The 21209-nt window shown below is 43.1% G+C and overlaps 1 protein-coding gene across 3 annotated transcripts in view; it reads left to right on the top strand.

Annotated features, from left to right (window-relative positions):
* Window positions 1-21209, top strand: part of FGD3 (FYVE, RhoGEF and PH domain containing 3) — a 110153-nt gene that overhangs the window by 22419 nt on the left and 66525 nt on the right. The window contains exon 1 of one of the 3 annotated variants that reach the window (XM_062008423.1): window positions 2774-2784. The exons of the other annotated variants lie outside the window; for them this stretch is intronic. The gene's annotated coding sequence lies outside the window, so the exon portion shown is untranslated. Of the gene's footprint in view, window positions 1-2773; window positions 2785-21209 lie in introns of those variants that run through there. 3 annotated transcript variants of the gene reach the window in all.

Here is a 21209-nt window from a genome sequence, read left to right as displayed (position 1 = left end):
TTTACTCATGAGAAATAGCTGTTAAATCCATTCAATTAATTCAGAAAAACCTTTCCATTTCTTTGCCCAAGACTGTTGCATGTGGATGAGACTGAGTCCCTGTGTAGAGCATCCCATATTTACACACAAATCCTTATAAAAATACTGTTACTGTTCTGTATAATATTACTTCAATATACATCTAAACATGAGCCCACCTGCCTCTTCCCATGTGCCAACAGATCAAATACCTTTAAAAGCAATTTTTAGTAGAGCTGTGAAGGTACAGACAGTGGTGCTTTTCTACTTGTGGAGGACAAGACCTTTCAAACATTAAACCTTATGATACAGCCGTGGAATGACTCTCAGCATAGCATGGAGTCCTGTGTCCAGTCCTGGGCTCCCCAGCCCAAGTGGGACAGGGAACTGCTGGAGAGAGGCCAGTGCAGGGCCACCAAGATGATCATGGGACTACAGCCTCTTTCTTATAGGGAAGGCTGCGGGAACTGGGGCTGTTTAGTCTGGCGAAGAGGAGATTGAGGGGGGGATCTCATTAATAGTTACAAATATCTAAAGGGTGGGTGTCAGGAGGTTAGGGCAGCACTTTTTTTTCTGTTGTATCTAGCAACAGGACAAGGGGTGATGGGATGAAGCTGAAACACAAAAAGTTCCATTTAAACATAAGGAAAAACTCTTTCAGTGTTTCAGTGAGGGAGCCCTGGCACAGGCTGCCCAGGGAGGGTGTGGAGGCTCCTTCCTTGGAGGTCTCCAAGACCCACCTGGACACGTTCCTATGTGACCTGATCTAGGTGAACCTGCTTCTGCAGAGGGGTTGGACTGGATGATCTCTAAAGGTCTCTTCCAACCTCTACACCTCTACCATTCTGTGACTCTGTTCCTTAAGTGACCTGAAGTTTTGCTTGGAAGCTCTAATTTAAATCTTTTTAAGGCAGTGACTTCTTTGCAAACACACTTACTGCCCAGTGCAAATTAATCTGTGTGGTACAACACTGTGGATTTTACTACTTTTTGCATGAAATGCTGTTATGGTACCAACCTCTTTGCACAGTGTCTGTTCTCGTGTATGTTTTTTCCTGCTGCATGTTCCTTTTGCATCGGACTGTGACTAACATAAGGATTTGCTTTCTGTAGCACCAATGGTACTCTGCCAGCGTTGTAGCAGGGGATTCCCACAAGAGTTTCCCTGCACCTCCTGTGTGCCAGTGAGGAGCTGTGTGCATCATTTATTTACTTTGGGCAGTGAGAAAACAAAGGCTCCTCTTTAGTTTTTGTGTTTCTCTGAGTGGATGCTGCCAGCCCACTGGCCAGTGCCAGGGGAGGCAGAGCCCTGTGCCAGGAGCTAGGGAAGGACTGCCACTGCCCAGGAGCCAGTGCTCTAGTTCTGGCCCTGCTGTGAAACCTTGGCAACACTTTCCCAACCCCCTCCTTTTTTTTTCCCTTTCATTTTCAAGCATTCTTTGTTTGGACTGTGAACAAAGACTGTTTTAGTAAGTGTTTGTACAGTGCCTATCTCGCTGGGCCCTGCGTTCCTTTGTGATTGAGAGGTGCTTTTGTCATAATAATAAAATTAACACTAGACACCAGTCAAACAAGCTGCTATCAAAGTGCTTCTCCCCAAGAGCCAGGGCTGGCACTCCACGGCCCAGCTCTCCCCTAAAAATGGGTGAGATCCACAGAAATGCAGACAACAGGTTACCTGCATCGTACGTAGGCACAGAGACAGCTAACAGCAGAGATCTGTCCTCTTCACTGCCCTTTCCCTTCCTCCCCACACTCTCCTGCACCCTTTGAAGCCATCAAAGCTGCGTCCAGCTGTGGAGAGGAGATGGGGAACATCCCCAGTGCTGGGGGGAGGCTCAGGGGAGACCACTGCTGCGTTTTGGTGGGTTCATCTTGTTAGTTTGTGGGAAGGATGATGTGCCTGTGAGGTTGTGTGGGACTGATGGAGGCCAGGATTTGGCAGGAAGGTGAGTAAAAGTAGCTTTAGGAAGTGCAACTTCTAATGAAGGTATCTGCTTGCAGTCAGCCCTGTGGACTCTTTTGGGAAGGATCCATGAAGTGTCCCTCTTCTTTCTTCACAAAACCAATAAATGTGATCATTTTTCAGCCTATCTTTACTTCCAGTAGCAGAGTGGTTTCAGAACTTCACAGAGCTGAGCCCCAGCAGTGTGCTGCTCTCTTCCACTACTTGCTGTGGCAGCAGGGATTGGAGTTTTGGGAAGAAAATTGCTCATTGATGTATTATTTGCAAATAAGTTTTTATTCCTCTTGCTCTTAAAAGAGATGACACATAAAATGAATCACGAAAAGTAACTGTAACAGCAGCAAACTGCCTCTTTGCATTAAAGGGGATGATTGTCAAAGTATGTGTGTGTGTGTATATATATATATCTAAAAAATATATGTGCATATGTATCTATATATAACATTAAGAATGATATATGTTAAAGTTGTAACAGAATTATCCTGGCCCATGCTCTTGCTCAGTGTTGTGGGCCATTCAAAGTACACAACTGAGGTTCCCCTTGCACAAAGGCTATCTTTGTTTTTCGTGTGAGGTCATGGTCTATTTAAAGCTCTGTGTTTTAATGAAGAGTTTCACTGGAAACTGGAGGAAATGACTCCATGGGTTTTTGTTCTGATAAAAACCAAATTGGAAATTGCAAAGTCAACTGTGAATAAATGAGCATGTCATATTTTATTATTTCTGCTTTCCAGCTTTGTTCCTCTTTTCTAAATGTTTTGGAGGAAACTCTAAAGCTCACATCAGTGACTTCACACAAAGTAAGTTCTACTTACCTTCAAAGCACGTGCTGACCATGGAAATAGGAAATGGAGATTGGAAAAAGGCATTTTGCACCTTTCATGTTTGTTGCTGATAGATTTCATTTAATTGTCCTCCCAGGACTAACCTTGCTCTCCCTTTTCTCTGCTTCTCAGCCAGGGCTCAGTTCTTGCTTTTCTCCTGGTACTCCCTGATGTGGCTCTAGAGTAGAGGGCCCTGGTGACATGCAGCCCTGGGCTTAAAGTCTATCCTGGGCTTAATCACAGAATCACACAGAATGGTCGGGGTTGAAAAAGACCTTTAAATTTCATCTAGTCCAAATCCCTCCTAAAGCCAGATCCACCTAGATCAAGTCACACAGGGAAATCTGTCCTAAGTGTTTGCTCAGCACTGCCAGTCTGTTGTTGTTGGTGACAATAATAAATCTATTACTAGTACAATGAAATTTGATACAGTTTTGGAACATGTGTTATGAAATGGATGTATCAAAGTCCTCTCATATAAAGACTCATTCACCTGGTTTTATTACTGAGTATTTTTTTCCTGTTTAGAAGAAAAATCATCAGACTTAAGTAGCTGAACTTTTGGTGTTTTAACATTCTTGACACCAGTTACACACTAAAAGTGATTTAAATATCTCTCTTTCCTGCAGGATCTTAAGAGGAAATGTATAAAATAAGTTGCAGAAATCCATATGACCTGGGCAAAATTTTCTGTTGAGTTTGTTTAAGCCTGAAAAAGCAAAGATGCTGAGTTATGAGAGGAGTGTATTTTGGCAGGAGAGGTCACTGACAGTGGAACTAGTTTGATTGTCTCAAAATTTATTTAGCTTTCAAACATGTATCTTGCAACTGAACAAGGATAAAACTTGCTGGAATATGAAAAGTTCCACTTAAACATAAGGAAAATGCACTTTGCTGTAAGGATGAGGGAGCCCTGGCCCAGGTTGCCCAGGGAGGTTGTGGAGGCTCCTTCTTGGGAGGTTTCCAAACCCTCTTGGACACGTTCCTGTGCCCCCTGATCAAGGGGAATCTGCTTTAGCAGGGGGTTGGGCTGGATGAGCTCTGGAGGTCCATTCAAACTCCCACCATTCTGTGATTCTATGAACCTGCTGCTGGCCAAGGAAACTCCAAATAGATTGGAACCAGAGTCAAGCTTTAAAGTTGCAATGTTGCTGTAGTAATTGCAAATTTGGGAGGGGGGGGAATTGCTCAACACTATTTCATGATTTTCTCTTTTTTTTGACATTTTAGACCAGTCTTACTTTTCAGGGTAGGATGTGCAAGCCTCATTAGTGCATATGAAGGCTGGTTGTGCTGCTGTAGGAGAAGGAAAATGCTGGCCATTGGCAGAGTTGAGTTTTTAAAGTGCTGAAAACTTAAAGAGGGTAGTGGAAAGTCATATTTAAAGAAAAAAAATCACTTCATCCTCCTTTCTAGAGACTTGGACCATGTTAGGATGTGTAGAAAACCCGTATGACTCTCAAAAAGCATCCTGAGTTGTCTGTCTGCCCACAAAGTCGGCTCTGCACAGGAGAAAGTTGTAAAAATACCTATTAAAGACCACAGATCGTCCCTGTATGTGGCAGACACCTCTGTAAATCTCCACTTTCATCTGCTGGTGAACCATCTCACTTGTAGATGTTTTATTTGAGAAGCTGTAATACATTCACACAGTGCACGTGTGTGGCGCTCAGACAAACCAATGATTGTAGATTTTGTGTTGGTTATTTAAGTTATTGCTCCATTCAAAAGCCTCTCTCTTTTGCACAGTGTTGATGTATGGTTTGAGAGATTTGTTGCATCTTCTGGGGTTTTTGGTGCTTTTTGCTGCATGCTACCACTGATGCTATTAACACACAGTAATTCAGGTGTCTGTATCAGATACATAGTGTTGCAGTTAGCCAAGCTGACAGTGTTTTCCTTTGTTTCATTCAAAGGTGGAAGTAGATGTTAGAGTGTTAAATAAAGGGTAAGCAAATAACAGCTATTTCCGTGTTCCCTGTTTGGGTGTGCCCATGATTTGAAGTATTAGCTTGTCCTTAACAGTGGCCTCCTTTTAGATTTTCTTATTATATCACTGTTTTCTTCTTCCAGCAAAAGGTCATCAATAATGTAAAACCTACCAGTTACCAAGAGATTCATTCTTCTTTGTTTTAGTGTGAATGCTTTTCATCAAAAGCTTGAAGAAGATTACAGGAGGGTCATACAGTAGTAAATAGCCATGTATGTGTCAGATTTGGTCCATTTATTCTTTCTCCAGAAAGGACTGAAGCTTGTATTTTTTCCCCTCACCTTTGCACATCTGATACCTTGCCTCATTTCTAGGAGGCATGGTATGATATGTATGTTACTTTCCTCAAGCACAGTGGTTTTAGCCATTTAATCACAGGAATGCAGGCTGGTAACTCTATTGCCATTTAACTGTTAGAAAGTCTAAAACAGTAATGCTTTTTTATGTGTTGAGGGAGCCTTTGAAGAGACCTCCTAGCTCTCCTTTGCAGCCATACCTGGATACTTGTGGGTTTTACATGTGTATAAGGATATATGTATTCTTTGACTTTTAAAAGTCAACGTAAGCTATTCCTGCCATTTCTTGGCCTTCTACTGTGCATCACTTGTTACCTTTGTCTCTCCCTGGCAGGCTACCTTTTAAAGAAACAAGTAATACATCTGAGCTGCTCCCTTGTGCATTCCCCTGATCTTGCTGCTCTCCCTTGGTAGTCAACAGTGTGGCTTTTTAATCTGGTTTCCTGAGGAAGTGAGGTTTATGCAATTGTACTGTCTGTCCCTCCAGAGACTGCAGGCTTATTGCAGAGCAACTTGATAAAAAGGGTAAAGAGCTCCAGCAGACGTTTTTTTCTTCTTCTATTCTTTTTTTTTCCTCCCCCCAAATTCATTAGCCAAATAGACAGGTCCCTAGGGAGAAGGAGACAAGTGTGCAAAACCATCAGGTTGGCAGCTGCCAGCTGGGCAGTGGACACATGAGTTGCTCCAGACTAGCCCCATCCTGTGCTGGTCCCTGCCTGCTGGGAGTGTGAGGGGGCACAGTGGAAAGCTGGCAAAGGTGTAAGGGGACGTGGCCAGAAGCAAGCAAGACTAAGCTAGGTGAGCCATGCAGAGCTGCTCCTTGGCTTTTGGCTGCAGCAGGAGCTGAGCCTTTCTGGCTGTTTGAATTTTTAAGCCTTTTTGGCCCTTCCCCTGTGCTTGTTTGTAGCACTTGGTGTTTTGTGGTGTTTTGCTGTGTTTGCATTGGCAGATTTAATTGTGCTCTTCCTTGAATTTGTGTAGGCACTGGGATTTTGCTTTGAGTGGAACTTTGCTGTTGGTGGTCACAAAGCCACGGTGCTGGGGGCAGGAGCACAGGACAGCGTGGACAGTCACACTCTGTGGTCCGGGTACCACATCGTCAGCAAAACCTGGTTTGATTGTGAGGTCATAAAAAAAGAGTTGACTTTTATTTGTATTAGGCTTTTTGATGTGTGGCCTAGGAAAGAAATGTTGAAATCCTGTTTGGCTGGGGAGGAAAACAGGTAGAAAAATGTGGATTAGGCTGCTCTCTGCCTTCACAGGAAGACGGACTGCCTTCCTTCGAGGGTTTGTACACCCTTATACCAGCAGTATGTCTTCTAGGGATGGTTTATGTGTAAGTGTAGTATTACTTCATCTTCCTGCTGTGATATGTTGTTGGGGAAAACATTTTTTCATACTTTTTTTTTCCTCTTCTCAAAGAAAAGATGCTCTTGTACAAGCTGCATATTGTCAAAGTACGGCAGAAACTGCTGCAGGGAGAGAGGATTCAGAAAGGGGCTCGGCTCAGGATGTTTCTCCCACCAGTTCTCCCCTGGCCCCAGATGAGTGGAAGATATCAGCCACCTCTTGAGGGGCATTGGTACCCCAGTGATGTCTCCTTTTCCCTCCCATGGGACCAGGGGGATGAGGAGGAGGGAGAAAGCAGCTGCTGCTGGGGTTGGATGGAGCAGCCACCACAGGGGTTTTCTGCAGAGACTCTGCAGCCTGATGGGTGTTTCCAGCCTTGTGCCCAGCTGGCTTGTACTTCTCACGATGTCTTCACCTTGGCTTTACTCCTTCTCTGTGCTTTTACATGGCCCACAATTCCCTTCTCTCTTCTTTGCTTAACTTTTAAACAAGCCTGCTGGAAATGATAAACATACTGTGGAATGTGGAGTGGATCACCTTCAGCTGCTGTGCTTGCAAAGCCCAAATGGTCTGTTGTGTAACACAGGCTACTGGGTGCCATCTACAAGGAAAGGCTGAGGAGACAGGACATCTGGCTGATGTGCCAAGGTGGAGCTCTTTATTTAATAACTGTTATTAAAAAACCTTTAGCAATTCCTGAGTGTTTAGAGGCAGTGCATGGGAACTTGGTTCACATGCAAAAATTTAAATGCATTAGCAACAGTCAATGGCAAACTGATGTCCATGGAATCACAGAATCTCAAGGGTTGGAAGGGACCTCGAAAGCTCATCCAGTGCAACCCCCCTGCCAGAGCAGCACCACCTAGAGTAGGGCACACAGGAACTCATCCAGCTGGGTTTGAATGTCCCCAGAGAAGGAGACTCCACAGCCCATCTGGGCAGCCCCTGCCAGTGCTCCCTCACCTCAACAGGGAAGAAATTCTTCCTTGGGTGTCTTCGGAACCTCTTCTGTTGCAGCTTATACCCATTGCCCCTTGTCCTATGCTCTGTGGCAAATACTGGACAGTGAGCACTCTGCTTTGGTCAGAAGCGTTGCGTTAATATCACTGGGCCTCACAGAATCTGTTTTGGCCATCCCTGCTGGGACTTTGGTGCCAGGTTTCAACTTACCATGGATTATTTTGACTGGCTTTTAATGGGATCTCTGACAAGACCATAGAGGGGGAGCACAGCGTTGGCCCCAAGAGTGGGTGCTGCTGGAGGTGCAGCCGTGAGTGGTGTGTCGCAGTGCCTGTGCTGCTCTTGGGCTTTTCTCACTTTTGCCAACTACAGCAAAGTCACAGACTGGATCTGTTTCATACCATGTGTGATAATTGTCCTTAACAGAAAAGCTACACTGTGTTTAACAATAAGCTGATGCTCTCTATTGAGTCTTCCTGAAACTAGCTGCCCTTGCTACAGCCTCAGCTCTGTAACAGGTTCTTTCTTGTCAACCAATTTTGTCATTGCAACTGAGCAGTAACTCCTATCTTTGCAAATTCCTGAATGTCAATAAAGTTCCAGTCCTCAGCTCTTTGGGAGGGTTTGAGCAGCATCCCCCCGGCGTCTCACAGAAGTTTCATACTTTCCAACTGCGTGAAATCTGGTGAAAATGAAAGTAAGTCCAGGTTAAATTACAGTAATAAAACTCGTTTTCTTGTTTTGGTGTCCAGTCCCACACAGCCTGGCTTTAAAGCATCTCGGCTGAGTAGCAGCATTGCCATCAGGGAAGCCCCCTCCCCTTCCCACATTTATTTCCATGGTAACCCGGGGAAGGCATTCTGCAGCCTCCAAACTACTTTTGCTCTTTCATCATGCAAGCTGGCATTGTCAAGGGCTGAGTGTATTCCTACAGCTTTGAATGAATATAAAAAACAAAAAGAAAAAAGGCTGAATTTGGATGGGCAGTTGTTGTTTGGGAGGCCCTCCGGCAGGAGAGGACGGGCAACCTTCAAGTGACCTAGTGTCCGCACTGCTTAGTAAGGCAAAAACAGTCTTGCTTCATTAATTGATTAACTTGGAGGGTGGGGGTTATCAGAATTATCTGTCTATGAAGCGAAGGCGGTGATTTCCTGAAACGGCTTCGAGGTGGGGAGGGGGAAAGGGGCAGATGGCTGGCCAGGCTGTGCTGGCGAGCTGCTGGTAAGCTTGCATGCTGTGATCTGTTGCAAATCTTGCTTTCTCACCGAGGCTTTAATGTGTTTTCAGGTATCGTTTAGAAAATGGTGTCTTAACAGATGTCTGCTCTTGGACTATACTCTGCATTTTCCTTTTATTGGTGTAGAAGTGGGGATGTTTAGCAGCGTTTGGCGGTGCGTGCTCGGTGTGAGCAATTTCAAAGCTGGTAGTAAAGCGTTCGCTGTGTTTCCTGCTGTAATGGGCTGGATTGATTTTATGATCTCTACCGTGCATGCTTTCTGAAATCCCTATTTATGCAGCATTTGCGTGGAGACGTTGAGAGGATTTTATTCTGTTTGAGCAGGCTAAGGCTATTTGATTCCTATGTGTGATAAAAGTAGCATGAACGGGTAGCACTTGGTAAAAGAGAACCAATTGCTTGCAAACAGTGTCTGCAAACGGTGAAGCAATGAAATGACCTCGTAAGTAATGATGTTTTAAATATTCTGAAAGCAGAAAGCTGCCTGATACAAGTCTGGTAAGAAACATTCCAAACAGTCTCCCCATCTTATCTCATAAACGGGTTGGATGGGTCATTGTGCTTTATTCTCTGCTTGTTTCTGTTTGCGTGTTGCCCGAGTACGTGGATGGCGGTGCGGTGATAGTATTGATTCAAGTGTTTGAGGGGTGCTGCCTGATTGAAGGATTGGATTGCCATTTGAGTAGCTTGTGACAAGCTGACAGGATTTTTATTTTTCCTTCCTTGCATGATTTGGTTGGGGAGGGGTGAAAATGTAGCTTTCTTCTAAATGTGTCTGAAGTACATAATGGCTGTGAAGTCACCATGACAACATGGGGACCTGGATCAGATTTTCCCTCCACCCCTTTTCTGTTTTGTTGTTTGCTAAATATTTGTTATTTATGTATTCCCTGAGATGTCTGAAGGAGTATCTTACAGCTCTTGTTGATGCAAGACCTTTAATGATATCAAGCTTTTGAAGTAAATGATCTTTGCAGGGTTTTCTTTGATTAAGCACACTCGAATGTGTATAATTTGCTGCACAACTAAAGTGGGGTCTAAACCAGGACATGAACACCTCAAACAGGATTTAAGGATCCACTTTTCCCACAATTCTGGCATTGCAGCCCCAACAACTTCTGCTGAGCTCCTGTGTGGTCCTGAGGCTTCCTGTGTTCTTATGGCATTGCTGTGTAGGCTGTGGAGCCTGGGCACTTCTGAAAGTTGTGTATGAACTAAGGTGTAAGAGCATCTTCGTTCAGGCATGGTTGGAGTTTGGGGCAAGCTCAGGGGCAGCAAGAAAAAGGTCAGATCATGGTGAAGTCCTTCCACCCTTTTGTCTTTTGCCAAGGGCATGTATTTCACAGGTAGGAAGAAGATGGAGGCTTTTGCAAGATGTGGTGCTAGCCAATCTTCTAGCCATTTGTTGGGACTTATGAAAGACACACTGCCTGGGGTGGTGCAAGATTTGTGTTCAGTCTCCTCTTGGTCTAAGACACTTGAATTTCATCACTTGCAAATTTTTCCAGCCTGCCAAGCATTAGAGCATACAGGGTGCTTCAAGGTCTTGGGAAGCACTGGCACTGCTTAAAGGGGAGTGAAAGACTCATGGGGTTAGAGAGAGCATACAAGAAAGGCAGTGGCAGCAGCACAGTGATTCAGAGGCTTTGTTGGAGAGTGGTGGTTGGAGAGTATCTGACTTCTGCTCCCCACTGCCACAACTCCAGACATGTGCATGGCATGAGGTATCTGAGTGCTTGCTTTGGGGTTAGTGTTTTGGGGCAACTCAACTCAGGAATCTTAGAATCATAGAATCACAGAATGGTAAGGGTTGGCAGGGACCTTTAGAGATCATCTAGTCCAACCTCCCTTGCAAGAAGCAGGTTCACCTAGATCAGGTCACCTAGGAATGTGCCCAGGTGGGTCTTGAAGACCTCCAAGGAAGGAGCCTCCACACCCTCCCTGGGCAGCCTGTGCCAGGTATCTTCTAGGTATACCTTCTAGGTATTTACTTTGGGGAGTGAACATCTTACGTGGAGATCTCTCCCTAGTGCCATCTTCTGCCTCCTTTTATCAGGGTTTGTAGGACGGGAGGGAAGATGCCTGTTCCCTACTTGTAACAGCAACATGTGTCATTTGTAGTGAATTCAGTGGATTGGCAAGTAGCAGTAGGTGTTCTGTGGAGGTGATGTTTCAATGGCAGCTGAGCAGGGTAATTATATTCTTCTTAGTTATCATCATAGTTCTTGAGTGAAAAAACCCCACTGTAATATGAGTAAATGGAAGTAAAATCATTGCAGTTGTCACTTGTGCCTGTGTAAACCTGGAGAGGTGTAATATCTGTGATGTGTGAGCATACTTGCCCTTGTGGCAAAGTTGTGAGCATGTTTCAGTATTGAGGCAATTGAATACAACATTATAGTAGCTTTTGGTTTTGTCTTATTACCCTGCATGCTTGACATGAGAAAGTGAAGAACCAGACATTTTCTTCTCCACCCCCACAGCCTGGTGTTCTACTTGTTGCCACATGAATAACATAATGACTTTTTTTATTAATTTGGAAAAGTGTCGAATTTCTTCTAATGCTGGGGCTGAAGTTCCATGTGATGTTTAACAGGAATTGTCTAGAGCTGGGTGGGATCATGTCCTTTGAAGAACCGCCTGTCTACGTGACAATGTTTTTCTCCTTCTCCTTAATATTACCTGATGTTATCATTTCACATACAGCAACTGCAGAAAATACAGTCCTTTGGAAATTTATCTGAAGTATCTGAGAAAATATTGCATTTGAGCCAGAGGCTCACAACAGTGAGATACGAGAACAAGTAAGAGCAAGATTCTGATAGAGTTAGGTTATACAGATTTTTGTGGTTACCTGCCTTGCTTTCAAGATCCTTAAATTTAGGAAATGAACCATAAATGCTAGAGGCAAAAACTTGAAAGTAATGAATTTAGGAGTAGTTAAAAAAAAAACCCAAACCAAAGCAAACCTAAACCACCCCCTCCCCCTGCCAAAAAAACCCCAAACAACAGAACCAAACTTCTCTTATTCCTAAGATTTGAGCCAAGGTTGGTGATGTAAGGAAATCCAAACCAAATGAAATCACTGTAGATGTAAGAGGGTCCAATGGGGATGGGACAGACTGGCAGTGAGGATGGCATTACAGCATTTAAGGGTTACAGTATTTAAGGGTTCTAGGGATTGAAATTATGCTTGTTGCTACATTCAAGTTAGCAGGAGTGCTGTAAGAGCCCACTGACATTCACCTGACACCAAGGCACTTGGTTTGGGGTGTTTTTTCCTATTAATTCTATTCATTTCTAAATGTTGAAAGAGTTGGTTTCAGTACTATAGGTTAGTAACATATTCACTTACAATATATTATTAGGAATAGCCTGGTTTTGCTCTGTGTCAGAGACTGGTGCTTGCTCACAGTGTAATCCTTCTTCTTGGTCTTTCCCAGTGTACTCGTGGGCAGTGTTGGTGTATTGACTGCCACAAAGAACTGCATCCAAGGTCCAAACGTTTTTTCCAACTGACAAAGTTTCTTTCCTCAGCTAAAATAGTGAAGAATTCACTACAGTGGATAAATTCACAATCAGTTGTTAAAATTGCATCCTGTTTTCTCAAGCACTTGGTTTTTGTTCCCCTTCCTTCTCTGCACAGGTTTCTGCATTTGCAAGTTCCAACAGGAGACCAAGTTGAGCATTTTCACCTAAGCTTGGGATTAATTGGAGTTTCATTTCCTCTGTAAATGCAGATGTGGCATTAAAAACCCCTTGCCACAAAAATGATAGAGGTCTGGGAAAAAAAAACCCAAACAACCCAAACCAAAAGGTTTCAACCTCTTTGGTTCTTAAAAACAAGCTGGTTTTAACTTGGGTTAAATTAAGACTGGCCAAAACACCATAGTCTGAAGAGATGGGAAGATGAGACTGTGCTTATTTTTCTTGTAAAAGACAACATCAATTTTTGGATAGTGTGGATTCCAGGTGAAAGTATTTTGGTGCAGAACAGGAGGTTTCTCTGTTTTCTATGGCATTGGGCAAAAATAACTGAGTCACAGTGCTTCTGCTGACTGACCAGTTGAGCTGCAGTAAACCAAGTCATCCCCAGGGTTCTGGAGAGCATAGAGTCTATCAAAAGAGCTGCTATGTCTGTTGTACCATGGTTGGAAACATCCTAGAGCCCAGTTCCCCCATTGTCTGCCTGTGTTCTTTCAAGCTTCCACATCCAGTGCAGCCTGCTCTCACACCACTTCCCCATGCATGGGGTGAGCTGAACCAACTCAGGGTCAGGTCAAGTTAGTGACCTGACAAAAAACTTCTAACCAAGAGTAATACAAGAGTCTGTGGCTGAGGGAAAGGGGCGGGAGAACTCCTTCAGTTGGAAGAGGTGAAGTATAGTAGTCCCACCATCTGTGCACTTGTGTGAAGTTCTGTCCTTTAGCAGAGGGTTTTACCATTTCTTTCTGCTGTTGAGTGTTTGGTCTGGTTTGTTAAAATGTCCTTTTTTGGAAACATTGACCAAAGAAGCATAATGAATGGCAGTTGTCATTAACTTGACACACTAGCATGGAAATAGGTACAGCACACAGAGGGCTAATGGTGATCCTGCGAGGTGTTGAGTTTCCCTTCCAAAGGAGCTGCCCAGCGCTCCTGTGTTCCCTCTGCACAGCCTGGATGGAGAAATATGAAGTGCTTCAGGACTGGATCCTTAATGAGTTGAATGCACAGAAGTACTACTCAGTGAGTATTTAGGTCATGGAGGACTGAGACTGGAGAAAGACTGAATGTTACTGGCAGCTGGTGGGTTTTATGTCAGTAGCAGAGATACTGGAGAATATCTTCTGCCTAGTATTAACAGTAGCTTTTGAGTTTATAATTGTACTTTCTGTTTGTGTTTTTAGTCACATTTCTGTTGCTTTGCAAGAGGCGAGGTATGCAGTGGGTCTCCAAATACCTCTTCTAGAGCTATTACTTGTGTCTTTCATCATGTCCTCCAGCCCTAGATGTCTTCCTAATAATAGTAGATTTGTCATCTTTTCTGAGGTGATGCTTACAAAATGAAGTGTTTGGCTGACTTTCTGCAGGGCTCTGACCTATAAGCCTCTTCTCAAACACACAAGTAGTCTCTGAAAACTATGGGCAAGGGTCTGTGTGGTGCAAGTTGTAACTGCAGTGCTGTGAGCAGTCCTCTAAGTCCCCCTGAGATTACACATGCATCTGGCCATGTCCACGTTCAAGTTTGAAAAACATGAAGTTAACATCTTGGGTAAGGTTTGCAAGAGTCAGGTCTGGTCTGTTGTGTCCTCATAGAATCATAGAGTAATTTTGGTTGTAAAAAACCTTTAAGATCATCAAGTCCAACCACTAACCTCTGTGACTCACCCTAGAAAGAAGCTCGGTCTGACCATGCTTGCCTACAGCTGTACCTGTATGAAACAGTTCTTCTCAGGGACACTTTAATCCAAGCACAGCCCTGCTAATATGGCTGGAAAAGAAAAGAAGCTGCATTAGCACAAAAGTCTTAATAGTGTTGTGAGAAACACTGTCAGTGGTTTGGAGAAGAACCCTCTGAGTAAAGCTTACTGAAAATGCTTTCTTTGTTAATGAGACTTCTTTTCTTTTATGGTTAGTGTCTGTATTTACATGGGAAAAGTAGGGTGGGAAGTAGTAAGAGGCACTGAAACGCTTGCTGCTGTAGCAAAAAAAAAGAGGCCAGGTTCCTGAAAGGATAAGATTTGGTTTTGGAAATAGGTTTATTTCATGCCTTTGGTCATGGTCCTGGGATTTATCAGTTGTCGTTCAGTAAAAATAACTCCTAATAAAGAATTTGTTTATTTGTTTTAATCACTGGACTTGGTGTTTCTGGTTAGTTTCTTGTCTGCTTCAGGAGAGGATTACCTGTATTTTGGAATGAACTGGGTTTTTTGCTTGGTGATGTTGAGAATTGATTGAACTACCATCACCATCAAACTACTTATTGCCATCAATGTTCATAGGAAATGAAGAGCAAGTTCAGTAGAGGTGTCACCCCCGAGTAGCTCCCAAACTCCCTGCACTCAGGACTAGACAGGTAACTTTGAAATGTCAAGGAAAACCAGGCAAACATTCCAAGGAAAACCAGTCAAACATTCCCATTAATATGGCATTCTCTCCTGGTTTCTTATATTTTGAGGGAAGTGGAATGACATGCTTTTTTTTTTAGCTTTAATGTAAAAACAGAGAGCACGTACTTTGCTGTTTGCAAAGGAACTTCTGTGTCTTCCTACTTTCCCAACAATTGTGTTTGGCAGTGATTTTTAGCATGGGTAGGTTGCTGGTTAGATCAAATGTTGGCATCTTTGCAATTGAGGGAGGCAAAATGTTCACAAAATTCAACTGTAGCTCTACCTAACACTCTTGAAACAAAGTGATTTCTACCATATGCATTTTCTCAGCAGCAGTGTCTTGGGTCTGTTCTGAGCAGGGTATTAACCCTTAAGATTCTGTGATTCTGAAAGCAGTGGTTCATTAACTTTTTCCTGTTGCTATTTTTAAAAAGTAGGAACAGAACCTGAAGTATTCAGCTGACAGCTAAATTATCTGACCAAAAAATCTTTGTTTATTGCTGCTCTGGTCCCAGCACTTTAGATGAATGTTTGTCTGTATGCTAAGGTAGGGTGAGAGAAGACACTGTGAGGGTGAGGGAGCCCTGGCACAGGCTGCCCAGAGGGCTTGTGGAGGCTCCTTCCTTGGAGGTCTTCAAGACCCGCCTGGACATGTTCCTGTGTGACCTGATCTAGGTGACCCTGCTTCTGCAGGGGGGGTGGACTGGATGATCTCTAAAGGTCCCTTCCAACCCCCACCATTCTATGATTCTAAGACTAAGTGAATATTTCAAACTAGAGAAAATCCTGGGGTGTTTTCTTTATCCTTATGCACTTGGAAACTGACTAAAGAGCTCTCTCAAATAGTATGTGAATCAGTTTATTAAATTCATGTGAAATGGGTTTATTTCTAAGCCATTTAATTAAATCTAGGGACATGTGCAAGTCTTTGACGCCGCTTGTCTGTGGATAGTTTGATGGGCGCCCAGAGAGGAGGGAGGGATGGGCTGTGGGGTCAGGCAGTGGTGTGGTACACTGGGTGGTTCGGGTCAGAGTGCTAGTGGGTTAGTGATGGGGAGGAAGTCATCTTAACCTTAATTAAAACAATTCAGAAGAAGAGTGTTGAAGAAAATGAAGCCACATATATTGGGAGCTGCTGCTTAAAGTGGTGAGCAGCATTGGTTTGCCTGTTGGCTCAGTTACTGAATGGTACAAATGGAGGAAAAATAGTACAACGTGCTCTCTTCATTGGCTTCAGCGTCATTTAAAGTACAATTTTTTGCTACATCTTGTTGTCTCCATAGTGTATTGCTCATGGTTTTAAGGAATTCTTCAGAACTGATTGAGTGCCTATGTTTAAAGTGGGTAATGTTTCCACACTTGCCTAGTTTATATTGTGTTTATGGATCACAAACCACAGCTCTGTGGACAAAAAGAGTTGTGCTGTGCACGTTAAGAGTTGTCCTGCAATAGCCACTGCCCTCCTTCCTCCATTCCCATGATTTCTGGCATGTGCCCCTATGGTGTGTTTGGAACTCAACTGAGGAAAGCAGAGGAAAGTGAGGACAAGGAGCACAACTTTAGTGTCACTTACTTATCAACATGGTCACAATGGTGGTGAGGCAAGATGACAACATTACATATACTGGTGAGAGAATATCTGATGGATATGGACAGGTCCATTGCTACATGTAAAATAGCTCCCAATGATACTGTAAATCGTAATTAGGGGGGAAAATAGAATCATATTTAGTATGTGAAATGCAGCAGGTGTGGCCATTGATCACCAAGGAAACTTGCCATCAGCAGGAGTATCTTATACAGGACCTGCAGTAGCTGGAATGTCCACCAGCAGGGCTGGCTAGTAGTCATTGCAAGGCTACTGGCTGCAAATTGCATGATGGCATTAGCACAGAAGGGATCCTCTGATGTCAGATCTGCTGAGTTCATGGGTTAAAATTTTGACAAGAGAAGTCAAAACATAGGAAGAATCTGGATGAATCTTTGGAGAGATGAGTTAAAAATGCCTTTGCCACAGGTTTACTTGTAGTAATAATGAGCATTAGATGGATATGAGCAAATGGACTAATGGCAGCCACATAAGGATACCAGATTTCATATGGTTTCATTAAGCCTTGGATGATCCAGCTCCCTTCATAACGAGTTTTCCACCTAAATACTTAGTGTTTCTCAACACAGCTATGCAAATCAGTACTGTTGTTTCATGCAATGATAAACTTTTGCTTTCTTGTTTATCCTTCTCTGACCATGCCACTGTTAATACTTTCCTTGGTGGTATAGATTGCATTCCTTTCAAGTAATTACATTGTCTTCAACGTGGAGTAAAATTTAAGCCATTGTCCACCCTGTGTAGACTGTCTGCTGATGAATAGCTGCATTCTCTGGTGCTCAAAATCCCTTCAATTCATCTGTGAAGAATTGGATTTGGGTTGTTAATTATCCACACAAAACAGCAATTGGTTTAAAGCATTGTTAAAGACAAAGCAAAGAATAAATAGCTTCTGCAAAATATGGCATTGTGAATGGTACTGATGCTATCTGCTGTAATTTGTCTGTCTACCTCTGAAAGCACTCTGCAGAAAGAGAAGCTTAGCTGCTCAAGATAATTATCCATAGTGAATATGAATACCAGCCTAGTTCTTCCTTGATATTAAAAGAGGAAAGAAAAATTCATCACAATCCTTCTGTAAAAATAAACAAACCAAAGCAAGCTGATTCAAACCTGGCCTGAAACTCCCAGTCCTTCTCAAAAGTGTCACTCACCTCAGTGTTTGTGTTCATGGGTGTGTGCTGTACAAGAAGCATTGGCAAGGTGGGAAATCGGTGCTCAGATCTGCACTGAAGTAAGCTCTGTGTTGGGACACACCTGGCAGTTGATTTGTGTCAGTGGATTTGTGTTGATTAGGGGGATGGTTGGGTATTTATATGTATGTGCACACAGTATTTAAGCTCTGGTAACAGCAACGAATCCAGCTCAGTCAGATTGATTCCTATTGTGAGAAAGGGGGTGAATCACAGAATCTTAAGGGTTGAAAGAGACCTCAAAATCTCATCCAGTGCAATCCCCCTGCCAGAGCAGGACCATGTAGAGTAGGTCACACAGGAACTTGTCCAGTTGGGTTTGAATGTCCCCAGAGACAGCAACTCCACAGCCCATCTGGGCAGCCCCTTCCAGTGCTCCCTCACCTGAACACTGAAGTTTTCCCTCGTGTTTCTTTGGAATCTCTTATGTTCCAGCTTGTACCCATTGCCCCTTGTCCTGTCATTGGCCATCACTGAGAACAGCCTGTTTCCATCCTTCTGACACCCACCCTTTATGTATATGTAAACATTAATGAGGTCACCCCTCAGTCTCCTCCAAGCTGGAGAGCCCCAGCTCCCTCAGCCTATGAATGCACAAATAATATAGAAGGTTTACCTTGTAAATGCCACGTGGTGATGCTTCATAGCTAATGAATGTATTCTTCACTTGAGACACGTTTTCTAAAATAACAACTTTCTAAGTTTGTTCATCTGAGAAATGCATGTGAAGGGTTGTGTGACCAGCAGGATCTTTAAACAAGTTTTACTGTTACCTTCTATGGTTTAATAGCAAAAGATAAGGACCTGAAATGTTTAGGAATATCTTTCTACCAAGCTGTCTCACTTCCCACATCATCTTGCCTAATCTGATCTGCTCTCTTATCCAAGTACCTACAAAGTAAAGTGGATTTAGAAATAGCAAAGTGTTGATCCTCTTTTGATTATGAGTGCTGCTTCTGAGAGTTATTTTTGCCTAACGAGGCTTCCCTCTGTTAAGCCCTTAAAAGAAGATCTCATCTTCATTGAAAAACAATACCTTTGAAAAATCTCCAGGAATGATTTCCACCCTTCCCTCCCAATTTTAACCTCTGAGTCAAGTGAGAAAATAGGATTAAATGTGGCTTCTACAGTACAAGACACAGAGTCCTTTTGTGCTGTGAGAGCTTGGATCTGTTCTCAGGTAGCCTGAGAATGTTAATTGAAGTAGCTGAGGGACCAGTACTGGCTTCTGCTATGTTCCTATTAAAGGTTGGGGGTTTGGGGTGGGTTGGGGATTATTTTTTTTGCCCTTTTCTGTTCTTTTTCATTTGGCCTGAATTAAGGAATATGCTAAACCAAAATAGAGAGTTCTACCCTTTAAAGAATCCAAGAATGCAACCGTTTGTGATCCAATTAGGGCAGAACAGTGAGTTACCATCCATCAGGTCCTCAGTGGTTAACACACAAGCTCTTAGCCTGCCCCAATTTTGAGATAAAATGTGTCAGTTTGAGGTTTCTTGTTCTCTGTGATCACACAGGCAATGCTGGCAGGTCTTCTGAGGAGGCAGTAATTTGCTAAGCTGCAGTAACCGGGGGTGCTGCATTAATCCAGTGACACTGGTGCTGTGTCCCTCCTGCCTGGGGTCACATCGGCAGGGGAAGGAAGACAGTGTTTTCTCTTGGTGTTAAACGTTTACAAGTGTTTCTCCCCATTGCTTATTGCTGACATCCACCTGATGATGGAGAGTGGGGTGGAATATGGGTTTGCACCTAATGAAAATGGAATGAACACATGATCTTTAAGGCTCGTTAGCTGGTGTTGGGCTGGGGTGACTGTCTGCATCTCCCTGAAATGGTGGTGCCAGGTGCCACCCAAAGGCAAACAGAAATTTCTGCAGCTGTCTTGTGAGGGAAAATAAAGGCCATGAAATAAGGTTAAACAGGAGCAGAGAATTTCATGCTGTTACTGGTTCTTACCTATTTGTGCCCTGCTGTTAATCATGGGTTGACCTTCCTTCTCCTCAATTTGATACTCATCACTTGCAGTTAACCATTTGACATCGTGGCTGTCCTTGTAGTATCTGAGTGTTTCCAATGCATCATCTGCTTATTCCAGAGAGTCCTCAGCTTTGTGGTATCCTTCCTTCATCAAAGAAGGAAAGTTCAGATGTGGAGGGGGAAAAATTGCCCTTCAAGTTAGAATAAATTGCTAGACCTCTTCATTCCAGATCCTCCCTGTGGTTACTGCTGACCCTGGATCATAGAGAGAACCACACCATGAGTGCTTTCTCTGGGGATCTGTGCTTCCCTCCCCAGCACAACCCAAGCTGTGTCACAGAGAGTCAAGTAACGTAGGAATAAGTATCACAACTGTGTCCTCTGTGATTGCTGTGCTGAAGTGTGTTCATAGTGTGTTTTGGGCTTGCTCAAAAAGGCTTATGCAAGTTCTGCTCGTGTTCCTTTACTGTATCCTAGCAGATTTTGATTCCCATGGGCAAGGCTTTCTAGCCTTTCATCTGTCTGTAAAATGTCATTGAATGTCTCTGATGTGGTGTAAATAATACTGGTAATGATGGTCTTGTATTTGGAGTATTTCCCTGGGGAGAGTGGAGACTGCAGCCCCACTGTTCCCAGTCCCTCATGCCCAGATGGTGGTGACTCTTAATAGATATGTTTGCATCCTCTTTGAACACTCAAACTACTTGATTTGGCAGCTTTTGCCACTTTATATGCAGTCATTATGAATCCTGCAATCAGCCTCTCAGGTGATTTTGTTATGTTTAAAAATGAATTATTTTTTCCTTTCAAATGCAAAAGCTCAGTAGTTTTAATGTTGGAAATACAGATGCTAATGTTAAAGATTGCTGAGTGGATTGGAATTTTGTGCTGTTAAGTATAATTACAATTTAAGTTCTATGTTCAAAGAAACTGTCTGTGTATTGCTGTGCCTCTAGCTTTTTCTATTTGTAGTTTTGAAAATGAAATAAATATATCTCACTGCATAGAAGAATGAGGAACCCCAGTGTACAGAGCAGTTTAGAATATGTGATAAATTGAATTTTAGTTGATAGGATAAAGTTTATATAGAATGAATTATTTGATTTAACTGTAATCTGAGCATTGTAGTTCCATCACTGGTTGGGTTACAGGTACTTTTCATGTGCTGTGCACTCTGGCATTCAAATGTTGTTTAATGGTTTCAAATGAAATGTACAGAATTCTAAGATTGCTAAAACATGGATTTGATATCCACTGAAACTTGTCAATGCAAAACCAACTAGTCATTAACAGCCTTGATGTTTGTTTCACCTTTTTTCAGTAAATGGAAGACTGAGGCGGTATTCCTCAGCTGTTTATCCTGTGCTCTGTGCCCTTCTCTTAACATAAACCTGTTGGAAGGCACATTGCATTTTTGTGCACCTGAGAATCCAAAACTGGCTGCTTTGTGGGAGAAAGAAGCATCTGTTCAAATAATGGTTTTCCTAGGAACCTGCTTAGGAAAACAAGGCTGTAGAGGTTACATTCCTGCATCTACCCAGATGGAGAAGGTGTACCACAGTGAGACAAAAGCAATCCACTCTGATCCATGGCCAGGAAACTGGAGACATGAACTAGAGATTTTTCCATTTGTCTCTAGTTTTATGCTGGTGGTTTTGTTATCAATCATGTATCTTGCTGTGAACAAAATAGAGGAT

Source organism: Colius striatus, chromosome 15 (genome assembly GCF_028858725.1).
Source record: "Colius striatus isolate bColStr4 chromosome 15, bColStr4.1.hap1, whole genome shotgun sequence".
NCBI lineage: Eukaryota > Metazoa > Chordata > Aves > Coliiformes > Coliidae > Colius > Colius striatus.
The sequence above is the reverse complement of the archived record's forward strand: the minus strand, read 5'-3'. Positions and strand labels throughout refer to the sequence as shown.